Raw genomic sequence first — 26007 nt, forward strand, 5'->3', positions numbered from 1 at the left:
TGCCATTACTCTGCTGGTTGTGTGTGGGAGGTGGAGAGGGTAAACTGACAATTAAGCCTCATAGCACAGGTTTTGAAAGTACTTGGCATACATGTTGGCTAATTGAAAATGAGATTGAAATCATGATTCAATCAAAATTCCCAACAACTTCATAGTTTCTACTTCTTTGCTTATAAAACTAGTCTCTACACGTGGACGGGACTATGGAAATACATGTCTAACTTTTAAACCTGATCCAATAATTACAAGCCCTGAAGATAGTGGTGAGGGTATTAGTTAAAATAATGCTCGTAGCTACTGTACTTCAGCGCTGTCCACAAAGGTAGGTCAAAGTTATTTTGAATCCTAAAACTTAAAAATTCCTAACAAGTATTTTAAGATTTTAAGATTGTATTAACAATTCAAATCTTGAACTCTGGTTTCATTGACCTTTTTAGCCAGGGTTCGTTCATCTATTCCCCTGTTTTGAAATACCTTTTTTGTTTTTGTTGTTGTTTTTCATTTTTTGTAATTGACTGTTCTTTGAGATGAATTTTGTAGCCATGATATTTGAGGGAGGTAGTACTGTTGCTAGTGAGGTTGCTGTGCATACGAGCTTTGACCCTACTGGAGGCATAGAACACTGCTGCTGGGAGTCATTACTCCAGTCACCTGCTTCCTCGTGCCATCCCCATTCTATGGCTCAGCTTATTTGAAGTTTATTTCTGTCTCTCTTCAAGTGAACTCATGAGCTAGGTTCTACTACCAGTGCCAAATCCTAAAATCCTGCTGATGCTAGATGGCAGTAGTCAGAACAGTCCACTAACACTGCCTCATCATGTGACCTCAAATACATTTCTTTGCTTTTCAGAACCTCAGTTTTCTCACCTGGTCACTGGGATTGGTGAGATGTGGTGCATGTCTCTTAAAATCCCTTCTAAGTCTAAAATTCTATGGCCAGGTGAGTCTTATAAGGTATTTCTGAAACCTCTGAAAAATTCTCATCTAGAAGGTATTTTCATGCAGTGAACCTAGGGCAAAAAGAAATCTCACTAATATTTCTTCTCAGAGAAATGATTGTGCATTGTCTTAGAATCCTAATAATTCAGAGTTGTAAGAAACCTAGGGATGGTTTAGCTCAACCTTCTCATTTTACAGGCAAGGAGTTTCACCTCAGAGCTGAGTGACTTGACCAAGCTAACAGAGCTAGTTAGAGAACTAGGACCCAAGCTCGGGCTTATGTCAGTCTTGCCTTCTCCAGTGCTGTGTTTCTTCACCTGCCATCAGTACACAGAAGATGCTGTGTCTACAGGGCTGGAGCCAAAAAAATTCTGAGTAATTCCTTAATGTAGGGTTTTAAAGCCACAGCATGACTAGTGTTGTGTTTGGGCAGAAATTCAAGGTCAGGCTTCTTTTTGCACCTCATTCTTTTCTTCTCTGACTGCTCTTGAGCAGCACTGTTACTATACATCCTTGTATTTTTAAAACTTTTCTGCATAACCTTTCCTGTAAGAAAAAGCTTTCATCACCCTAGAAGAGTCATTCCCCAATCAGATGTTTTTAAATTGGGTCCATGGACTCTTGAGGGCTATGTGGATAGAAGAGTATTTCCATATAATTGGCTTCCTTTGTAATCTTATATATTTTCTCTATGCATTTAACAGATTATTCTAAGAAGGAGCTCCTTAGGCTTCAATAGATTGCCAAAAGGAGGGGAGGGTCCATGGCACAAAAATAGGGTAAAAATTCTAGGGTCTAGAATAGGTTCTGGGAAATGGCCAGGATGTGAGAATTTTTGAGGTGCTAGAGACACTATGGTGGAAGAGAGTTGGGGGTGGAGTACAGAAGTAAACCTATAGAAGTTCTTAGAACATTTTACCTTTATTAGAATGCTTGAAATTACTCACTAAATGAAGATGCTGATAATAACATTTTACCCATCTTAATGATGGATATGCAAGTATGGATTTCCATTTATCATTCCTTGCTCAGTAAGTACACCCTCCTAATTTCACCAAAACACTTTCAAATTTATATGGCTTTATTGGAGACATGCATACTAAGAGGCTTCCTTCTTCCCCAATCTGATTTGATTTCCAGGTAAGTCAATGCCTTTCTGACTTGGGACTTGGAGTTTGGACTCCTGTCTCTCACTGCTGAGGCCCTATGTTTTACTTTCTGCTGTTAACTCCTAGGACTCACCGTGATCTCAGAGATGGAAAATAATTTAGGTGTCGGGGATAAAAAATCTTGAGGTTCCTTTATTTGTCTCCAGGGTTGACTACAGAAACCACTGCTCCTCCTCAGCTAATTATTTCCTTTCCCTTTTTTATTTGCAATCTCAAATTCTCATTTTCTAATTGTCCCCTAATAGGAGTGACTCAGTGTGTATATATGGAAACTAAAAATTCTTGTTTTTGCCAGAAGGTTTACAGAAGTTAATTTGTGTTCAAGTCACATTTTGGACACATGAGATATAACTTTGATGGAAATCACTATGTTCTGAAGAACGTCTGCTTGAAAATCTCAATATCTGTCCTGTAACCCCCTCACTTACATTTGGTACGATGGTGACCCATGCTGGTGAATGCTACCTTCTGGTACCTTTTTAGATTTGGGCCAGGGTAGCATTTATTCTCGCTTTAGCAGAAGAATAAAACTACCTTTTCTTCTTCAGAAGGAAAAGAAGAATTGAATATATGTAATAAGAGAAGAAATAGTCAAATTTCTGGATTCTAATTCCAGCACACTAAGTTGTTCTGAGATTTCGGGGACATCGTTGACTTCTCTGAGTTTGTTTCCTTGTCTGGAAAATAAGAGGGGAGAGCAGTGACCACTTAAATCCTTTCCAGTTCCAAAATCCTGTGACTCTATGAAATTTTACCTGGTACCCAGGCTAAACATATCCTGAAAATGCTGGCTAGTTGGGAATTCATGTATAATCAAAGTTGGTGCCAAGATAATAATTCTTTATATCTGCAAATCACTTTGTGGTATACAAAAATATTCTCTAATTTTAAAAATCTCTTTTCTACTTAAAGTGTGGTCAGAGAACAGCAGCATTGGTGTCATCTGGGAGTTTGCAATCTGCATTTTATCAAGATGCCCAGGTGCCATGCATGTACTTTAAAGTCTCAGAAATGCTGTTTTGTCTCATTTTGAATCTCACGTTGACACACCGGTCAAGGAAGGAAGCAGGGTATTTCACAGATGAGGAAACCAGATCTCAGAGTTGTTAAGTAACTAAGTCAAGTTCACTGTGCTAGTGTCTCACCCAGAACTCCATACTCTAAAACTAACATTGTCTTCTTTGTTGGGCTGGAGTCAGGCTTGTATGAGACTGATTACTAGCTACCCAGCAACCCATGGGCTTAGGTGTGGCTGTGTAACTAAGTGGAAGCAGAAAAGGGTTGTGGTCCACTTCTAGGAAGAAAACACAAAAAGAGAACACCCATGTGAGTTCCTCCATGTTGTTTTACACTCCTCGTAGGCTGGACTGGAAAGGACCCCTGGGGGATCTTGGAAGCTGTGTCTAAGGATGGCAGGACTTTTGTCAGCCTGGGTGCCTGGATCACTGATCAAGGAGGGCCCCTCCACTGTTCACTTGTCCAGTATGTATACAAGGACCAGAAACAGACTTTTACTGAACTAGAGCTAGTATATGTGTTTGGGTCTATGTGTTAAGTAAGTACTTAGCCTACACTAGCAAATTCACTTGAGCAGTAGCTTGGGACTTGAAGTTACGGATCTTCTGGCCTAACGCATTCATTCATTTTTCGTCTTTGGTAGTTGGTGATTGATCGGTTGTGGTCCACCATGCAGAAGTGAGTGGTGAAAGGCAGCAGAGCTGATGGGTCGCAAGGATGTAAGTGCGTTTGAAGGCTCTCACACCCTCTACTCCAGGGTAAGTCAAAAGCATTGTTGCCATTGTTGCTCTGGTTTTACCCTTGTCTTAACAGCCTCTTGGAGTCAGTGCAATGGGGTGCCCTGTTTGTGAAAGGTTCCCAAAGCCTTTAGTGATTCAGCTCATAAACACCATTAAGATCAGCACTTACAAAGCTAAAACCATTGTCAGGGTGATGGGATGGAATCTCTGCATGGGAATATCTCAGCACAAGAAGTTTTAGTGAGTTTGTGTGGGATTTGATTTACGTGGGTGGTGAGGGTGTTGCTGGGCCTTCCTGAGATACACTGTAGAGGAGGGAACTAGGCCTGAGTGCCGCTTTCCTGTAGCCGTATCATATTGTTAGCTCTGCTGGCTCAAATTCCCCTCTCTCAGCATCCTCCCCCTCCGTGGATTACTTTGCTTAACTTTTCCTGCATTAATCACTTTTCTTTTTGGGATGGGAGGCGGAAACAGCTTACCAGAGAGTTGATGATTCCCAGTTTGGTGGATAATAGCAGTAGCAAAGCACGTGGTTTTGCCCATTCCATTTTATTTTATCCAGTGTTACTGGAAGTCACATGTCCATCCCCTCCTCATCTGTTCGCAGTCCCTAGTGCAACGGATGTAGGCACTGGGAGCATTATAACCAAAGCTGGCTTTGGATTTTCATTTGTCCTGAAGATTTTTGAGACCAAAAGGAGAAGAAGTTCACTGTTTGGTGTGCTCTTCTCAGAGACCAGTGGAAGTCTGGGAGGGAGGGGTGGAAAGGACATCTAGTCCTTTCTGAACTCTCTGGCTTCTAGAGCTTAAACTAAAATCAGACTCACTGAAGAGAAAATTATAGTTAATACAAATCTAAACAGAGCTAAGGATGGTTAGGAAAGAGGGGGACAGGAAGTTATATAAAAAAAATAAAAGTAATCAGCTGAAAAACTGGATGGAGGGTTGTTTTTAAGCATCTTATTTCAATACTGTGGAGCCCTTGCTGATAACGTCCCATTACCCAGGCTCAGACAGAGGGCACCCAGAAAGGCTGATGTCCTTCTGTGCCTCACGTGGCTCAGTAATGAGTACAATTTACTGAACAAAATAGACAATTAGAGGCTGTAGAGCTCTGGAGATTCCCATAAGCATACATCATTACTGCTCTGGAGTGATGTGCATGCTTAGAGATAAGCAAAGCAGAGAAAAGGCAGCTGCAGAGCACATCAACACCTGAAGAGTCCAAGTGAGTAGCCAGACACAGACCCCAGCTCAGTGCCTGGGGGTCGCTAAGGAAAGGACCTGGTATTGGCTAAGCTTTCTCATTAGAGGAAAGGAGCCACACTTTGCCAGCTTTCCTCATTTTCCTCTGTGGCTCCCATATATTTTCCATTTTAAAAGTAACTAAAAAGTATAGCATGCCAGAAATAACACTGAACTGGCATGTTTCTTGTGTAAATATTGTACAAGGATCAAATTACAGAGGGAGCCATTCTTTATTGACTAGGGGCCAAAGAAAGTAGTGCTGGAGATGCCAGAGGATCAGGGGTTCTCATCCTCGGCACCACTGACATGCTGAGCCTGGCGATTCTTTGTTGTGGGCTGTCCTGTGCATTGTAGCATGTTCAGCAGCATCCTTGGCCTCTACCCACTAGAGGCCGGTAGTTCCCCCACTCCACCCCACCGCAATCGTGACAATCAAAAATGTCTCCAGACACTGCCAAATGTCCCCTGGGGGGGGAAAACTGCCCCTGGTTGAGAACCACTGCTGGAGGTGTACAGTGACTTAATCTTGCTCTGAGTTTCTCTGGGACTGTATTTTAATCATTTAGCCTCATTTTGCTCCAGTTTCCCTACCTGTAAAATGGACACAGCATTTATAACTCAGCACCCTAAAGAAGGGATGTACATAGTGCTGTGTGATTACTTGGGAGCTCTATAAATGCTAAGAAATATCTGTCTCCCCAAATTTCCGGGACTCAAGGATCACTCTTAATCCTTGTGAAGGCAGTAGCTGAGGAGCAGGGGAGTTTGAAGGGTGAAGGGTTAGTGGTGTGGGAAATGATGAACAGTACTGGATTCTGATTTTACTTGAGAGCTTCATATTCAGCTCATTTCAACAATATACTCGTGAATAAAGGCTTTTTTTTGGAAAGTTAAAAAATGGGAGAGTGGAGGAGGGAGAAGGAGGCTGTTCAGAAGAGCAGTCAAGGAAATTGCTTTTGACCGGGGGTTGGGGGGGTTGTGGTAATCTCTTAATGCTAAAGTGACTCATGTATAATCAGATCAAAGGACATAAAGAAGTAACCCCCCCAAAGAAAAATATCCTCCCAAATGACTACTGATCCTAGAACAGATTTTGCAGGTAATACAACAAAGACCAGAGAATGTTTGGAGAAATCCGTTTTTATTCTAGCACTTTTACATTTCTGTTTCTTCTCCCCTTTGGAATTATGGAAAAGGGTTTATCTTCAACTCATGCTCTTTGAATGATACATAAAATGTTTTAATATCACAGGTGTTCTGATAATCTTCTAGAACTCTGTGTTGGAATGGTGAAAAAGGCCATCACCCTGACTTAGGCCTGAAGCAATCACATTATTTTACTAGAAAGCCTCAGTTTAACTCTAAGGAAGGGCAAGTGCAGGGATTAGATGTAAACTGTCCTGGCAGATTTGTGTTCAGCCTTGCTGTGTTTCTGGTCCCTGCAATTATTAGGTACACTCACAAAACTTACAACAAACGCTACCATATTGACACAGGTACAGTGCGGACAGAGAGCATTGCCATCATCAGAGGGAATTCTGTTGGATAGCACTGCTTCAGTCTGGAAGGACCCTATTTGTCAGAAATGCACACTTGTAGTGACAGCAAGTGTGCTTGTTATAACAAGACCTCACCTCATTTAAAACAGGATTGCATTTTGGACTTCTCCATTCTTGGGCACTTTTCAATCTGTGAGTGGCTCTTGCTGAACTTTTTACCTTGCTGCAGCATCTGTCTGTTACAGAAAGTGCCATGGGCCTGTCTCTCTGACATAACTGAGCGCACTGCCTCAAAAATATTTGTGCTTTAATCCAAGGCTGCTGAGCTGTCTCTTTCCATCTGGTCTCTCCATGCCCTGACCCTTGGTGGTGAAGCTAGTTTGTGCAGGATGTCTCTTTTGATACTGCCTAGAGCATAACGAAGAGTCTGGGAGAAGTGGCGAGAGAGTTTTCACCTTCCCTTCTTCCAAGCCCCAGTGTGGCTCAAAAAAGTGTTTCATAAGAAGGTATTAATTCACAAATTTAATCTCTCAAGTTTAATCTCTGAGGAGTTATCCCCTAAAGAATTAGTCTCTAGATTTTCCAACAGACATATTATAGTACAAATTTAGTAATTAAGCCCTTTAGCAACATGGAAGAATTTTCAGGTGATATTATCTATTAGTAGCACCAACATTAGTTGCTTAGAAACTACCATAATTAGAACAAAGGAAAAGATGTGGAAATAAAGACACACATTTTAAAAGATGTAATTTAAATCTGAGCCCAAGACTGTTTTGCGTGGTAGCAGGAGAGAACAAGGAGTTTGTGTGCTGTGAGTAGTGTTCCTGGAGGCGAGGGGAAGGAGGTAGCCAGGGCGAGGTGATCCCCGGACAGTCTTCACTCGACTGCTTCACTTCTGATGGTGCAGTGCTGGTCCTCTTACTGCCCTCCTCTCTTCACTTTGCCTTTCTGTCCTGCTTTGGTCTGCTGGGAATGTTGGAGGGGGCTCAGTGTTTCTCAAGGGAGGTGCTGTTAACATTTTGATACAATGATTCATCATCGTGTGGAACTTTGCTGTCCATTATAGGACATTTAGCATCCCTGGTTACTAAATACCAGTATTACTCTAACCAAGTCATTGAGTCAACCAGCATGGCCCCTCACATTTCTAAATACTGCCTGTGATTGAGAATCACTGGTTGCTAGAGAGTTGAGTGGGGTGTTTTGTTAGGAGGGAGGAGTAATTAGAGTTGCAGAAGGTGCAGTGCTCCGAGGGGCTGGCTAATTAATTTCTGATATGACCTGACCTTTTCCCAGTGCTGGAACTGCTTTGGGAGCCAATCTTATTTTTTAGGGACCAGAAGAATCAGGTTTTGCCAGTGGAAAACTTGGTCCCTGAACCTTGAAATCAACCAAGAAGTCACAGGGGGGATTCTGTCAGTGCCACAGAGGCTGGAGAGACTACTAAGGCTCCCATAGGATGCTGGGTTTTTATTCTTGACTTAACTGTGGCTGAACCTTCTAGATCTACTGAAAGTAAATGGTGGTCTACATGTGGCAGGGATCGACTGGGAGAAAAAATGCAGCAAGGGCAATTTAAAGACAGTCCAGGGGAAAGGGGCTTTGCCAGCCATTTCTTTTCTTTCTCTGTGATTACAAAAACTGGCAAAGTAGCCCTAAATTTGTGAGGTTATGTGTAGACTGTCAGATGGGAGATCTGAGATTGTTTTATAGTTAGTAAAGAGAAAAGGAACACTTTCAGACATCTTGCTGTGGGGCCCCTATAAATGTCTTTGATTACGAGAACAGAAACTCATTCAAGTTACCTTAAGAAATGGAAGGCTTAAGTAAGGATGCATGAGAAAATAAAACAAATGTCAGACATGTAGCAAGTTGGGAGGAATCCCAGAGGCCTTTCAGGATGAGAAAGAGCTGTAGTCTGGCCAGACCTCATGGAGACAGGACCTAACTCAGGACCAGGAAGATTGTCCCCTGATCTGTTGCAACTCCAGCATGTATCTGCACTAACAGTACTTGATCAGTCCACATTCTACTTCTTGACCATTAACATGGCTCAGCATTTCCGTTTTGGCTTCTCTACTCAGGTCTTCCTGTCGCCACAACCTAACTGATGGTCTGTGTACGGACCAAGAAGGAAAGGAATATGATAATTCTGTAGTAACTACCATCTGTCTGGTCAAAGCTCTTCTACCAGGCAGTCTTAGGGGTACTCTCTTGTTCCACACAGCTGTGGCCTAGGTCTTCTTGCCTCAACAAGGACTGTGGTTTCTCTGGAAGGAAGCAATGGTGGGGTAGACTGATAGAACATGAGACCTCTCTGGTGTAAGGACCCTGAATTCTTAATTCTTGGAATCAATATAAACAGTGTTTGTGGGTCATGTGTATAATAAAGAATTGGAAGATTACTTTCAAAGCCTACACATTGAGTAGCAATTGTGAAAAAGCCTGTATCCTTTTTTTTTTTTTTTTTTGAGGCGACTGGCTGCATCCCTGTGCAGAATGGTAGGGAAATTGCTGGGCTAGATGGTTGGGAAATGAGGAGTTGTATTTTCCATATGGGTATCTTATTTTTTGCATCTGTCAAATGTGATTCTCTCAACCACCCATGTATCCCACAGGAATAATGGCTAGGTGGCTGTCTAAATGTTGAAAGACGTTTTGACATCTCTGACAAGTGTTGTTCAGTAGCTGGGTTTGTAAGATTCCAGTTCTGACAAAGGAAAATAACTTGGCTTATTACTCCAAAGATAAATTCCATATAGATGTTGTCATTTTGGGGATTACTGCCTTACAAAGCAGACTTTAAAATGTTTTGTGTTGTAGTGTGTTTTGTTCATTTACCCCTAATCTTGGAGAGTTAGTTTCATTTGAACCAGTGATTGAATATGACTTTACAAGGGAGTGCATTCTCATATTGCAGAAGGCTCTGTCCCTATTTATGATTCTGTGGCAGGATAAGAATGATGGTTCCAGCTCCATGGGCCTGCACAGCTGTGAAGGGTGTGCCCTGTGGTAGCACAAACAGTGAGCACTTTGGCTCACTGAATCTACTGAAGGCTCTTACTCTTCTCAAGTAGCTGCAGCACGGTGGTGCCACATACAGAGAGTCAGTATTTCCTTGGATGCAGCTTCTTTTGAAAGAGGCAGAAGAGAAGTGCAGTGGGGCTTCTACAACTGCTGGTTGAGGAAAGAATGTACTCTGTTATTGAAGGATCAGCTTTCTCACCCAGCTGCTGCCTACTAAGGGGAAAGGAGCAGAGATGAATCTTTTGCTTCAGTTTCTCTTCTTACTCTGTGAAGATCCCTATCCCCTCTATTGAATTTTTTTAATGAGAAGGGAAAAAGAGAGCATTGTATCGAATTAGTTTTAACGTATATATTCGTGTTTCTTCTGAGCAGGAAGATTTGTATACAGATAACCACATATTTCCAGATTAAAATCTTCAATTTTTATTTTAAACAAGTGCTAATCTTACTTTATCTTTAGTTTATACTGTAAGTCAAATTTGTGCATATCTAATTTATTTTTTACAAAAATAAAACAAAATTATGTTTTTTCTCATAGAATCAGGAATTAATTTGCAGCCCCTGCATGAAGATTCTGTAGCAACAGTAAAGGCATCTGCTCTCTCTAGGGTGTAAAGAGATTCTGAAAGATGGCTGAGGCCCCAGATCCTGAATCCTGGGATTTTGTCCTGCTGTAGTCCATTCCTTGTGAGGTTGTTGGGGGATAAATGTGCTCGAGAGGCAAGGACTGAGGACACAGATGCTTGAGGGGAGGGCTGAAACCTCCAGCTTTAGTGAACTGTCCTGTTCTTCCCATGAGCCACAGGAAGGGGTGATAGATCCTACTCAGGCCTTTTCCCTCCTGAGCACATCGTTGAATCTTGGCCGTCAACTTTCCAAGAAACACAGCTGTGGCTAGAGTATTGGGTTGGCCAAAAGGTTCATTTGGTTTTTTCTGCAAGATGGCTCTAGTAGCATTTAGTTGTCTTTAACGTCATTGAAACAATTTTGTTAGATTGTATTGTGACAGCTGTCATATCAGTGTGCATTTTAAAAAAAATTCAAAATTGTTGAATTTTTGTGTAGCCATTTTAATATTGAAGATGGAAGAAAAAAAGCAACATTTTCGGCATATTATGCTTTGTTATTTCAAGAAAGGTAAAAACAAAACTGAAATGCACAAAAGGATTTGTGCAGTGTATAGAGAAGGCGCTGTGACTGGTTGAACATGTCAAAAGTAGTTTGCAAAGTTTCGTGCTGGAGATTTCTCGCTGGACGATGCTCCACGGTCAGGTAGACCAGTTGAAGTTGATAGCAATCAAATTGAGACATTAATTGAGAACAATCAATGTTATACCACGCTGGAGATCGCCGACATACTCAAAATATCCAAGTCAAGCGTTGATAATCATTATTTTGTTTGCTTTATTATGTTCATCGCTTTGATGTTTGGGTTCCACATAAGTTAAGTGAAAAAAACCTTCTTCACCGTATTTCCACGTGCAATTCTCTACTTAAACATAACAAAAATGTTCCGTTTTTAAAACAAATTGTGATGGGCAATGAAAAAGTGGATACGGTACAATAATGTGGAACGGAAGAGATGGTGGGGCAAGCAAAATGAACCACCACCAACCACACCAAAGGCCCGTCTTCATCCAAAGAAGGTGATATTGTGTATATGGTGGGATTGGAAGGGAGTCCTCTATTATGAGCTTCTTCCGGAAAAACCAAGCAATTAATTCCAACAAGTACTGCTCCCAATTAGACCAACTGAAAGCAGCACTCGACGAAAAGCGTCCAGACTTAGTCAACAGAAAACACATAATCTTCCATCAGGATAACGCAAGACTGTGTGTTTCTTTAATGACCAGGCAAAAATTGTTATAGCTTGGCTGGGAAGTTCTGATTCATCCGCTGTATTCACCAGACATTGCACCTTTGGATGTCCGTTTACTTTGGTCTTTACAAAATTCTCTTAATGGAAAAAATTTCAATTCCCTGGAAGACTATAAAAGGCACCTGGAACAGTTCTTTGCTCAAAAAGATAAAAAGTTTTGGGAAGATGGAATTATGAAGTTGCCTGAAAAATGGCAGAAGGCAGTGGAACAAAAGGGTGAATATGTTGTTCAATAAAGTTCTTGGTGAAAATGAAAAATGTGTCTTTTATTTGTACTTAAAAACCAAAGGAACCTTTTGGCCAACCCAATAATATCTTCAAACATGACTTCTTATCAGCACGTCCCCCTTAAAAGAAGTTTCCTGCATGAGGAAGAAGGCAGACCAGGTGCATGCTTCCCTTAGCTGTCAAAAGCTGTCCCCTTTCTATTGGAAAGAACACTTATTAGATCACTTCTGAAATTCTTAATTATTGGCATTAGTAAAATATTTGCCAAACATTAAACAATAGGACATTATTAGTAACCCCCAATTAGTGTCTTTTACTTTGAGAGCCCCAAATCCTGTGTCAGTATGGTACTGGACTTTAACTTCTTGTTCCTTCTGGTGTTTCTCTAAATGCCTTTCCATCTTTTCCCTTCTCTCACTAACCCTGTTACCTGGTGTAGATCCTTTGGTCTCTTTGCTCCCTTTCTTACATCTTTTTTGATTTTCAAAGTTCTGTGATTCCCAGCAGCCTGCAAGACAGTGTGTTTCTTAACTAGACATAAAGGCAGTCCACAGTCTGACTCCAACTTACTTTCTGACTTTGTACTTTTTCTATGCACAAACTGCTCCTTACTCAGACTGGTCTTTGGTCCCATTGTCTACTCTCAGCATAGAATGCCCTTTCTTTTCAGTGACCATTTGGTTTGGTAGCATTGAAAGACCTTTATCCTGTTAGCCAGATCAGCATTTCCATCTGGTCTCTATCAGATTTTAGAAAGGTGACTTTGGGCAAAATATTTAATATCTCTCAGCCTCAATTTTCTTATTTGTAGGATGGGATTCATAATAACACCCTTATAGGCTGCTTGTGAGCATGGTACCTGGGTTACTCCCTCGCCCGTGTCCTCTTTTTTTCCTGCCCAGCACAGAGCTCTGTGTGTAAGCTCATCATGTGTGCTTGCTGATGAAGTTACTGAACATCAGAATTGCCCAGCTGATCTGAATCACATTTCTTGATTAGCCATCCTCTGCCTGCCACTGCCACACCTCTAACCACATGTTTCTTAGATAAGACCCCAGCCCCCCAACTCTATCAGTAAGTACCTAAAGATATGCTCTCCTAGGGTATGGAGAAAGGAGACTCTTGTACACTGTTGGTGGGAATGTAAATTGGTGCAGCCACTATGTAAAACAGCATGGAGGTTCCTTAAACTAAAAATAGAGTTACCATATGATCCAGCAATCTTACTCCTGGGCATATATCCAGAAAAGATGAAAACTCTGATTCGAAAGATACATGCACCTCAATGTTCATAGCAGCACTATTTACAATAGCCAAGGCATGGCAGCAGTCTAAAAGTCCATCGACAGATGAATGGATAAAGAAGATGCAGTATATATGTACAATGGAATATTACTCAGCCATGAAAAAGAATGAAATAATGCCATTTGCAGCAACGTGGATGGACCTAGAGATTGTCATACTGAATGAAGTAAGTCAGAAAAGACAAATATCATATGATATCACTTATATGTGGAATCTAAAAAAATGATACAAATGAACCAATTTACAAAACAGAAATAGACTCACAGACATAGAAAACAAACTTACGGTTACCAAAGAGAAAACGGGGAGGAGGGAGGGATAAATTAGGAGATTGGGATTAACATACACACTACGATATATAAAATAGATAAACAACAAGGATTTACTGTGTAGCACAGGGAACTATGTTCAATATCTTGTAATAACCTATAATGGAGAAGAATCTAAAAATAATATATATGTATGTATAACTGAATCATTTTGCTGAACACCTGAAACACTGTAAATCAACTGTATGTCAATAAAAATAAATAAATAAAAATGAAAAAAAAAGATTGAAAGAACTTGGTTCTTTGAGAAAAAAAGAAGATACTGTCCTCCTTCCACCTGTGATGGTGAAAATTATCCTGGACCCTCATAATGTCCTGGTGTATCTGCCCACATCAGAAATTGAAGGCAGTTTCAGGGTCACTCCATACAACGCTGAGCACTGATTCATTGTCTTCGCAGTTGTTTCCTCTCATGTATAGTGAGATTTATCATGAAGATCAAATGCTATGATTACAGCTGTCATCATAAGGTATACCTCTTTAAAACAAACTTTTCCAGCGCCCAACCAACAGGCTTTTTATTCCAAACATCATTTAATAAAATGCAACATGACATTAACAGGATTGCTTGTACAAACCCTTGGAATTCATTTAAGCAGACTGTGCCCCATATTGATTCTCAGTTATAGCACATTTAACATGAATAAACCTGCCATTGTTCTCAAACAATGGTGTTGCTGTCCTGGCAGCTCTGCCCTTCTCACTGTAGAGCTGAAAGCATATCTGTGTTTCTTTTGTTCACTCTATTTAAATTATGGTTTTACACCTCTTGCTCAAATGATTTTAAGCCATATGTTAGGCTTATAAATTGTAGTTTTTAAAACCTAACTCCTTCTGGCCCATCTCACTCTTTCTTCCTCTTTTTTCTCCATTTTCCTTATTGTATCATGCACAAAATAAGGCTTTAAAATTTTTTTCTACTCAAGGTGAGAATAACTTAAATATTGCTTTTCTGGTTTGATTTTTTTTTTTTTTTTAGTTTTTAGCATGGGCTGCAATTTCATATGTATGTGTGGGTCTCATTGCATTAATTTTGTCTCTTTTTTTGCTTCTTTTTTAAAAAATTTGTATTGGAGTATAGTTGATTAACAATGTGTTAGTTTCAGGTATACAACAGAGTGATTCAGTTATACATATACATATCCATTCTTTTCAGATTCTTTTCCCATATAGGTTATTGCAGAATATTGAGTAGAGTTTCCTGTGCTATACAGCAGGTCCTTGTTAGTTATCTATTTTATATATAGTAGTGTGTATATGTTAATCCCAATCTCCTAATTTATCACTTCCCCCCACGTTTCCCCTTTGGTAACCATAAATTTGATTTTGAGATCTGTGAGCCTGTTTCTGTTTTGTAAATAAGTTCATTGGTATCATTTTTTTAGATCCCGCATATAAGCGATATCATATGATATTTGCCTTTCTCTGTCTGACTGACTTCACTTAATATGGTAATCTCCAGGTCCATCCATGTTGCTGCAAATGGCATTTTTTCATTCTTTTTAATGGCTGAGTAATATTCCATTGTATATATGTATCACATCTTCTTTATCCATTCCTCTGTCGATGGACATTTAGGTTGCTTCCATGTCTTGGCTATTGTAAACAGCTCTGCAATGAACATTGGGGTGCCTGTATCCTTCTGAACCATGTTTTTCTCCAGATATATGCCCAGGGGTGGGATTGCTGGGTCATATGTTAGCTCTAGTTTTAGTTTCTTAAGGAACTTCCATGCTGTTCTCCATAGTGGCTGTACCAATTTATATTCCCAGCCAGTGTAGGAGGGTTCCCTTTTCTCCACACTCTCTCCAGCATTTATTGTTTGTAGATATTTTGATGATGGCCATTCTGACCAGTGTGAGGTGATACCTCATTGCAGTTTTGATTTGCATTGCTCTAATAATTAGTAATGTTGAGCATCTTTTCATGTACTTTTTGGCCATCTGTCTGTCTTCTTTGGAGAAATGTCTATTTAGATCTTCTGCCCATTTTTCTGTTGGGTTGTTTGTTTTTTTGATATTAATATACATGAGCCATATGAGAGAAAATATTTGCTTGAGTTTATTGATGAGAGGCATAAGTACAACTGTGTGGGTTTTTCTATGGAAAAAAAAAATCCAGAAAGTTCCAAAAAGCACAACTTGAATTTGCTGCACACTGACAACTATTTACATAGCATTTACATTGTATTTACAACAATTTACATAGCATTTACATTGTATTAGGTAATACAGAGGTATTAGGTAATCTAGAGATTACTTAAAGTATACGAGAGGATGTGCGTAGGTTATATGCAAACACTGTTATTTTATATAAGGGACTAGAGGGTCTGTGACTTTTGGTATCCCAGCAGATACCTAGGGACGACTGAATTGTTCTTTCCAGATCCTTTTTTTTGGAGAAGAGTTATGATAGAGTTTTTTGTTTGTTTGGGGTTTTTCTGGGCTAGTAATCAGAAAGATTATCTAGTGTAATTTCTTTGAATGGAGAGATTTTATAGGCAGGCAACAGGAGCTCCCAACCACTTCTCTCCATGAGCACTGATGGAGGGAGTGCCTGTGTGTGAGTGTGTTTTAGGGTGGAAAAAAGGGAGGGTGCTAACGATAAACTGGGACACTGGGTTGCACGAAGTTGTTTGTTAATCCTTTTGAAGGGGAGACACCAGAGCTCAGCCATGTGTCCTTCCTCACAGAGTTATTCATAGTTGGAGGAGGCAAGAAATATACAGCCTCTGATCAAGTTGGATATTTTTTAAACTTGATTTTGCGTTTTTTATATTACGGGCACCAGGATGAGGACAGCAACGGGAAGGAGAGGTACAACAGCTGACATGTAGCCCCTTTGTGACTTGTGTTAGGTGGGGTATCCTACTCCTTCTTCAATTTTAAATAACCCTCTCAATTTCCTGCCCTGTGGGCTGAGAACTTTTCTCCTGCCGGAAGCTCTCCCCTGTTCCCTCAGAATTTAGGAAGAAGAGAAGATGGGGTCAGACTTACCTGAGAACGATTGATAGCCCCTCTGTGGGTTTGTTCCTGAGGAAGGAAAAAGAACTTGCATCTTACTTTACTTCATGTCACACCCTGCTTGGCCCTCAAATCGCTGCTCTCAGATGTGCTCTCTCCGCCACATCCTGTCTGTCTGGGTTTCCCTCCCTCTCTTTTGTTTTGCTGCTGGGCAGGCCACTAAATGTTGTGGCTAATCCCTTGTGCCTACAATCCTTCTTCCCAGGGTGAAAAAGATGGGAGAGGGATGCTCCTGAGAGGTGAGAGGCCCAACAAGAAGAGACCTAGAGGTGCCAAGGGCAAAGCCCTATTTCCCAGTTCAGCGCCAGGCCTCCCTGCCTACCTGCTTCTTTGGGCATCACAGTTTAAGGCGACATTTTGGAGCTAGGAGACTTTGTTACTTATTGGAATTTTTTCCCCTCAATTACATATTTGTCTCCACAGTTAGACACTGAGTCTCCACAGGCGTGGACCCTGCCATGAACTTCTCTTGTATTCTTTGCATGGCCTACACTGTAGGAGGCACATGGCAGGGCCTCAGAATATGGGGGTTTCATTGCATTAATAGTTTGTAGCCTATCTTACTCATTCTCTTACCTTCACTTAATTGCCATTTTTATCTGTTTCTTCAATGACCAGCACTTGCTTGGTTCTCCCTGGAGAAGCATTTATTCTTCCAGGTGGGTCAAACTCTGCATGCCTCCAAAGCTGTCTGCAGTAAGATTGGTTTGGCCATATCTGACTTTATCTGTTGAGCTGAATCTTACCTTTTCCTCTCTTGTAATCCTGTGAAGAGCCTGCAATCTCAGGAACATGAGCCTCACTTTTTACTTAAGGAGCTTCCTTAACTACCAGGAGATGGAAGGACCTGAGTTCTTTTTCATCAGGTCTCACTTAAATTGGCTGTGTGGTTAGAGAGTGTCCTTTCACCTCTGTGTAGTGTACTTTAATAATTGAGAGTCACCCCAGCTCCCTTAATCATATCACTTACTCTGTTACTTTTGCTTTCATTAAAGTCGTCCTATTCCTTTGTCATAGTTGTTTAATGCAGTTTTTTTTTCCCTAGCCAGACTCATTTCTTTGAAGGGCAGGGACAAGACCTAATCCTCATTTATCCTTGGCTACCCTTTTTCTCCCTATAGACCAAGTGTAAGACTCCATTCAAATTAGGTGATCCATAAGTGTTTTAACCTAATTAAACCCAAGCATTTATTGAGTTCAACAGCAAGAAATGCCTTTAATACATTATCTTCTAAACACACCTTAGAGGTCATCAGGTCTACCTCTTTTTATGATCAATTTATTGATTCAGTTACTTCTTCATTCATCCCTCCCTCCTTCCCTCTATTTTGTACCAGGCACTGTGTAAGGAGCAAGGGATCTGAGGTGAATATAGACGTGGCGCTTACTATCAAATGGAGAAGATAGACAATGAACAAATAATTAAGTCTGAAAGCTGTACGTACTGGGAGCTACAGAAGCCCACCACGGGGAGCTGTCTTAGGGTCCAAGGAGGCTTTTGTGAGAATGTAAGGTTTAAACTGGGGATTATCAACCCAGAGAAGGGAAGTGACTTGCCCAAGGCCAGTCAGTAGCTCCTGTGTAGCAGAGCTTGGCCTGTAACCCAGATTTCTACCCTGCCCTGGGTTTATTCCCCTGAATTTCGTGAGAATGCTGTGAAAACTCTCATTGTTAAAGTACTTTGATCTTCTGAATTTCATTGTGTACACACCTCTTAGCTATTACATGACTAGCTTACATTTTGATGAGAAAACCTTATATATTTTTTCCTTCCTTGCCACCTGTGAAGCAATGTGCAATGCTTTAGTATCTTCCCTCCTTCTGGAGTAGTTATTGGCTCGCCTTCTATTAACCTTCTCTCAATCCTGTGATAGTTTATGTTCTTCATAAGTTTTAAGTCTTATTTAATTTCCCCTAACTTATTAGGAGATTTAAAATTTTGTCCTACAGGGTGGTAAAAATTAAGGACTCAGGAACTATAGAAATTGAGAGTGGCCAAAAGATAAGTGATGATAAATAAGAACTTTAATAAAAATTTTAAATTTTCAGAATAAACTTCAGGGGTTCTCTGAGATGAGCCTCAAGAGTAGAGACTGGAAAGGGATCTTTTTGCCAATTTTTCCTAACTCTTCAAACCTTTTTACATAAGAAGGCTTGGCTAGAGATGCCAACTGGCAAAAACTAAGAGAAATCCTCATGTATCTATGCACAAATTTTTCACGTAGTATGCATGGGAGGAAGAGCAAGGCAGTGGGGATGGAGTCCTTGGAAGGAAGATGTTAGAAAGGGGCCCTCTTAACCTATAGATAGAGTGGGTATTCTGCATTGGACCTGTACAGATAGTCCTATGATAGAAACATTTTATCATTCTGTATTAGTTTGCAGAGAAATACAGAAAATATGATTTGTGCAAGATCACACATCTGGTTAATGAAGTCTTGAACTGTGTGGAATTGTCTGCAAAATGTTTACATTTAAGGGCATTTTTTTCTGGGTGGGTCTGTTTTCATAAGATTCTCAAACAGGGTTCTCATCACAGAAAGGTTAAGAATAATGGTACTAGCAGAAAATACTGATTTTAAAAAGTTTGGAGTGATAGAATCTTTCCATATGTGTCATGAAAATCAGAAATTGTTTAAAAATTGCTCTTTTATAGTATAATAAAAGCTTACACATGACAAAAATCACAAGATTTAAAGATGTGACTAACTGCAAAATATTTAGAACATGTTTATTGTTAATATCTCTAACATGCAAGTAGAAACACATCGGCAGTGTGTTTCAACAACATGATGGTGTTGGCAAGAGTGAAGACCTCTGGAAGGCTATGGTTGGTTGGGTCTATGTTGTTATAACCTTTCTGGAGGGCAGTGTAGCCGCATACATAACTATGTAAGATGTGCATACACTTTGGTTGAGCAATTCAACTTCTAGAATTTGTATAGAGAAGGCAATTGTACAGCTACTGAAAGATGCACGCACAGAGATACCCATGGCAGGTTTGTGTTTGATAAGAAAAAGCTAGAAATAACCTAAGTATCCATTAGTTGGAGACTTGTTTCTAAATAATGGTACATGTCTACGATGGAATACTTGGTAGCCATTAATAATGATAAAGTTCTTCTGAACAGAGAGCCCGGAAATGAACCTACACTTATATGGTCACTTAATGTATGACAAAGGAGGCAAGGGTATATAATGTGGAAAAGACAGCCTCTTCAAAAAACAATGTTGGGAAAACTGGACAGCTACATGCAGAAGAATCAAACTGGACTTTTTTCTCATACCATGTACAAAAATAAACTCAAAATGGGTTAAAGACTTAAATATGAGACCTGAAACCATAAAACTCCTAGAAGAAAACATAGGCAGTACGCTCTATGACACTGGTCTTACCAATATTTTTTTGGATCTGTCTCCTCGGGCAAGGGAAACAAAAGCAACAATAAACAAATGGGACTATATCAAACTAAAAAGCTTTTCTCTGTGAAGGAAACTATTAACAAAATGAAAAGGCAGACTACTGAATGGGAGAAGATGTTTGCAAATGACATATCCTATAAGGGGGTTAATATCTAAAATATACAAAGAACTCATACAACTCAACATAAAAAACATAAACTCTATTAAAAAATGAACAGATCTGAATAGATATTTGTCCAAAAAAGACATACAGATGGCCAAGAGAAACATGAAAAAATGCTCAACATCACTAATCATCAGGAAAATGCAAATCAAAAACCACAAAACCTTACACCTGTCAGAATGGCTATCATCAAAAAGGCAACAGATAACAAATATTGGCCAGGATGTGGAGATAAGGGAACCCTTGTGCACTGTTGGTGGGAATATAAATTGGTGCAGCCACTATGGAAAACAGTATGGAGGTTCCTCAAAAAACTAAAAATAGATCTATCATATGATCCAGCAATCCCACTCCTGGGTATATATCTGAAGAAAATGAAAATAGTAATTCAAAAAGATACATGTACCCCGATGTTCATAGCAGCATTATTTACAATAGCCAAGACATGGAAACAACTGAAACATCCATTAATAGATGAATGGATAAAGAAGACACACACACACACACACACACACACACACACACACACACACACACACACATCCATAGACATACACAGACTGGAATATTAGCCATAAAAATGAAATCTTGTGGGCTTCCCTGGTGGTGCAGTGGTTGAGAGTCTGCCTGCCAATGCAGGGGACACGGGTTCGAGCCCTGGTCTGGGAGGATCCCACATGCCACGGAGCAACTGGGCCCGTGAGCCACAATTACTGAGCCTGCGCGTCTGGAGCCTGTGCTCCGCAACAGGAGAGGCCGCGATGGTGAGAGGCCCGCGCACCGCGGTGAAGAGTGGCCCCCGCTTGCCGCAACTAGAGAAAGCCCTCGCACAGAAGCGAAGACCCAGCACAGTCATGAATAAATAAATAAATAAATAAAGGACCGTGAATTTCTAAAAAAAAAAAAAAAATGAAATCTTGTCATTTGTGATGAGATGGATGGACCTAGAGGGTATTATGCTAAGTGAAATATGTCAGGGAAAAACAAATACCATATGATTTCACTTATATGTAGAATCTAAGAAAAAAAACAAATGAACAAACATTACAGAAACAGAGTCATGGATACAGAGAATAAACGGTCTGGTTGCCAGATTTGCGGGGGGTTGGGGGACGGTGGGGGACGGTGGGTGAAATAGGTGAGGGAGATTAAGAGATACAAACTTCCAATTATAAAATGAGTCACAGGGATGAAACGTACAGCATGGGGAATATAGTCAATAAAATTGTAATAACTTTGGGTAACTAGTCTTATTGTGGAGATCATTTTGTAATGTATAGAAATATCAAATCACAATGTTCTAACATAACTAACATAGTATAGTATGTAAATTATACTTCAATTAAAAAAAGGTACTTTATTTTTATGGAAAGATATCTCTGATAAATTAGTAAGTTAAAATAATTGTGATCACAGAAAATCTTAAATAATGTGAATCCATATATATAAAATTGTTTTTAAATATGTATGTGGGCAGAAGGAATATTGAATAACATCTTAGCAGTGGTTTTTTCAAGTGATTTTTATTTTTGTTTTGGTATTTTGCTGTGTAATTTAAATGCTTGTACAATGAGCATGCCTCATTAAAATTCCTAACAATACTTAAAACCTGCTTGGTCCTACTGATCAAGTGTTTGTATCACCATCTAAACGAGGTAGCATGTTAAGTGGGTGGAAAGGACTGGACATTGTTTTTATAGAACATCTATTAAGTTCAACTTGATATACACTGTGACATTAGGTGATAGGGATACAGATAAGTGTCTTTGTTGCCTAGGAGCTTAAAGTCTAGAATAATTCCAAAGTGATATGTTATCAAGTAGGTCTGCAGTTCTGTGGCATGGAGTATGTAAGTACCTGCCAAGCTTTTATGATGGCATGTGTATTCAAATTTGTCATTTTACCTTGAGTGTTTACCCACATGTGAATGGAAAATCTGTGAGTGCTTCACTTTGAAGGAGATATTTTGGCACAATTTTATGGGCCTCCAGAATCATTTAACTGAGTGTTGCTAACAGTTTTGGCACTTATTTTTAAAAGGAGCTAGCAATTTCTTTCATTGGCAATTCATTAGGTATCCTAACCACCTGCAATTTAAATCTGGTAGCATGGACCCTGAGTCTTCTCCATGGCAATGCTGGAAAGTTGGGATGCCTTTTCTAGAAGAAAAAGTCATTTATTAGCTTCGCAAATAAAATGAGTGCTTAGTCATTCCTTCACCCAGTTTTTCTTTATCTGACGTGGATGTTTCCCTATAGCATCATCATATTGTTGTTGTTGTTTTTAATAGATCTTTATTGGAGTATAATTGCTTCACAATACTGTGTTAGTTCTGTTGTACAACAAAGTGAATTAGCCATATGCATACATATATCCCCATATCCCCTCCCTCTTGAGCCTCCCTCCCATCCTCCCTATCCCACCTCTCTAGGTCATCGCAAAGCACCGAGCTGATGTCCCTGTGCTATGCTGCTGCTTCCCACTAGCTATCTGTTTTACATTTGGTAGTGTATATATGTTGATGCTACTGTCACTTCACCCCAGCTTCCCCTCCCCACACCGTGTCCTCAAGTCCATTCTCTATGGCTGTGTCTTTATTCCTGCCCTCTCACTAGGTTCATCAGTACCATTTTTTTTTTTTTTTTAGATTCCATATATATGTGTTAGCATACGGTATTTATTTTTCCCTTTCTGACTTACTTCGCTCTATATTGACAGACTCTAGGTCCATCCACCTCACTACAAATAACTCAATTTCGTTTCTTTTTTTTTTTTAATTAATTAATTAATTAATTAATTAATTTACTTATTTATGGCTGTGTTGGGTCTTCCTTTCTGTGTGAGGGCTTTCTCCAGTTGTGGCAAGCGGGGGCCACTCTTCATCGCGGTGCACGGGCCTCTCACTATTGCGTTCTCTCTGCACAGGCTCCAGACGCGCAGGCTCAGTAATTGTGGCTCACGGGCCCTGCTGCTCTGCGGCATGTGGGATCCTCCCAGACCAGGGCTCGAACCCGTGTCCCCTGCATTAGCAGGCAGACTCTCAACCACTGCGCCACCAGGGAAGCCCTCGTTTCTTTTTATGGCTGAGTAATATTCCATTGTATATATGTGCCACATCTTCTTTATCCATTCATCTCTCGATGGACATTTAGGTTGCTTCCATGTCCTGGCTATTTTAAATAGTGCTGCAATGAACATTGTGCTACATGTCTCTTTTTGAATTATGTTTTTCTAAGGGTATATGCCCAGTAGTGGGATTGCTGGGTCATATGTTAGTTCTATTTTTAGTTTTTTAAGGCACCCCCATACTGTTCTTCATAGTAGCTGTATCAATTTACATTCCCACCGACAGTGCAGGAGGGTTCCCTTTTCACCACAACCTTTCCAGCATTTGTTGTTTGTAGATTTTTTGATACTGGCCATTCTGACTGGTGTGAGGTGATACCTCATTGTAGTTTTGATTTGCATTTCTCTAATAATTAGTGATGTTGAGCATCTTTTCATGTGCCTCTTGGCTATCTGTATGTCTTCTTTGGTGAAATGTCTAGGTCTTCTGCCCAGTTTTTAATTAAATTGTTTGTTTTTTGATATTGAGCTCCATGAGCTGTTTGTATATTTTGGAGATTAATCCTTTGTCCATTGTTTCATTTGCAAATATTTTCTCCCATTCTGAGCATTGTCATTTCGTCATCTTTATGGTTTCCTTTGCTGTGCAAAAGCTTTTAAGTTTAATTAGGTCCCATTTGTTTATTTTTGTTTTTATTTCCATTACTCTAGGAGGTGGGTCAGAAAAGATCTTGCTGTGTTTTATGTCAGAGTGTTTTTCCTGTGATTTCCTCTAAGAGTTTTGTAGTGTCTGGTCTTACATTTAGGTCTTTAATCCAATTGGAGTTTATTTTTGTGTATGGCATTAGGTAGTGTTCTAATTTCATTCTTTTACATGTAGCTGTCTAGTTTTCCCAGCACCACTTATTGAAGAGGCTGTCTTTTCTCCATTATATGTTCTTCCCTCCTTTGTCATAAATTAGGTGACCATATGTATGTGGGTTTATCTCTGGGCTTCCTATCCTGTAGCATTGATCTATATTTCTGTTTTTGTGCCAGTACCATACTGTCTTGATTACTGTAGCTTTGTAGTATAGTTTGAAGTTGGGGAGGCTGATTCCTCCAGATTTGTTTTTCTTTCTCAAGATTGCTTTGGCTATTTGGCATCTTTTGTGTTTGCATACGAATTGTAAAATTTTTTGTTTTAATTCTGTGAAGAATGCTGCTGGTAGTTTGATAAGGATTGCATTGAATCTGTAGATTGCTTTAGGTAGTATAGTCATTTTCACAACATTGGTCCTTCCAATCCAGGAACATGGTATATTTCTCCATCTGTTTATGTCATCTTTGATTTCTTTCATCAGTGTTTTATAGTTTTCTGAGTACAAGTCTTTCACCTCTTTAGGTAGGCTTATTCCTAGGTATTTTATTCTTTTTGTTGTGATGGTAAATAGGATTGTTTCCTTAATTTCTCTTTCTGATTTTTCATTATTAGTGTATAGGAATCCCAGAGATTTCTGTGCATTAATTTTGTATCCTGCAACCTTACCAAATTCATTGATTAGTTCTACTAGTTTTCTTGTGGCATCTTTAGGATTTTCATGTCATCTGCAAGCAGTGACAGTTTTACTTCTTCTTTTCCAATTTGTATTCCTTTTATTTCTTTTTCTTCTCTGATTGACGTGTCTAGGACTTCCAAAACTATGTTAAATAAGAGTGATGATAGTGGACATCCTTGTCTTGTTCCTGATCTTAGTGGAAATGCTTTCAGTTTTTCACCACTGAGTATGTTTGCTGTGGGTTTGTCATCTATGGCCTTTATTATGTTGAGGTAGCTTCCCTCTATGCCCATTTTCTGGAGAGTTTTTATCATAAATGGGTGTTGAATTTTGTCAAGCTTTTTCTGCATCTATTGTGATGATCTTATGGTTTTTATTGCTTAATTTGTTAATCTGGTGTATCACATTGATTGATTTGCGTATATTGAAGAATCCTTGCATCCCTGGGATAAATCCCACTTGATCATGGTGTACGATCCTTTTAATATGTTGTTGGATTCTGTTTGCTAGTATTTTGTTCAGGATTTTTGCATCTATGCTCGTCAGTGATATTGGTTTATAGTTTTCTTTTTTGTGATATCTTTGTCTGATTTTGGTATCAGGTTGATGGTGGCTTTGTAGAATGAATTTGGGAGTGTTCCTCCCAATGCAGTTTTTTGGAAGAGTTTGAGAAGGATCAGTGTTAGCTCTTCTCTCAATGTTTGATAGAAATCGCCTGTGAAGCCATCTGATCCTGGACTTTTATTTGTTGGAAGAGTTTTAATTACAGTTTCATTTTCATTACTTGTTATAAATGTGCTTATATTTTCTGATTCTTCCTGGTTCAGTCTTGGAAAATTGTACCTTTCCAAGAATTTGTCCATTTCTTCATGGTTGTCCATTTTATCAGCATATAGTTGTTTGTAGTGTCTCTTATAATCCTTTGTATTTCTGCGGTGTCAGGTATAATTTATCCCTTTTCATTTCTAATTTTATTGATTTGCGTCCTCTCCTGTTTTTTCTGTATGAGTCTGGCTAAGGGTTGATCAATTTTGTTTATCTTCTCAAAGAACCAGCTTTTAGTTTCATTGATCTTTGCTATTGTTTTCTTTGTTTCTACTTCATTTATTTCTGCTCTGATCTTTATGATTTCTTTCCTTCTACTGACTTTAGGTTTTCTTTGTTCTTCTTTCTCTAGGTGCTTTAGGTGTTGTGTTAGATCGTTTATTTGAGATTTTTCTTGTTTCTTGAGGTGAGATTGAATTGGTATAAACTTCCCTCTTAAGTGCTTTTGCTGCATCCCACAGGTTTTGGATCGTGTTTTTGTTGTCATTTGTTTCTATGTATTTTTTACTTTCTTTGATTTCTTCAGTGATCTCTTGGTTACTTAGTAGCACACTGTTTAGCCTCCATGTATCTGTGGTTTTTTCCT

At 39.6% G+C, this 26007-nt stretch overlaps 1 protein-coding gene across 4 annotated transcripts in view; it reads left to right on the forward strand.

Annotated features, from left to right (window-relative positions):
* Positions 1 to 26007, forward strand: part of TMEM108 (transmembrane protein 108) — a 378497-nt gene that overhangs the window by 7481 nt on the left and 345009 nt on the right. For 3 of the 4 annotated variants that reach the window (XM_082459295.1, XM_082459296.1, XM_082459297.1), the window contains exon 2: positions 3769 to 3883. The exons of the other annotated variant lie outside the window; for it this stretch is intronic. The gene's annotated coding sequence lies outside the window, so the exon portion shown is untranslated. The remainder of the gene's footprint in view (positions 1 to 3768; positions 3884 to 26007) is intronic. 4 annotated transcript variants of the gene reach the window in all.

The sequence above is a fragment of the Balaenoptera physalus genome (genome assembly GCF_965194825.1).
Source record: "Balaenoptera physalus genome assembly, chromosome: 4".
Classification (NCBI taxonomy): domain Eukaryota; kingdom Metazoa; phylum Chordata; class Mammalia; order Artiodactyla; family Balaenopteridae; genus Balaenoptera; species Balaenoptera physalus.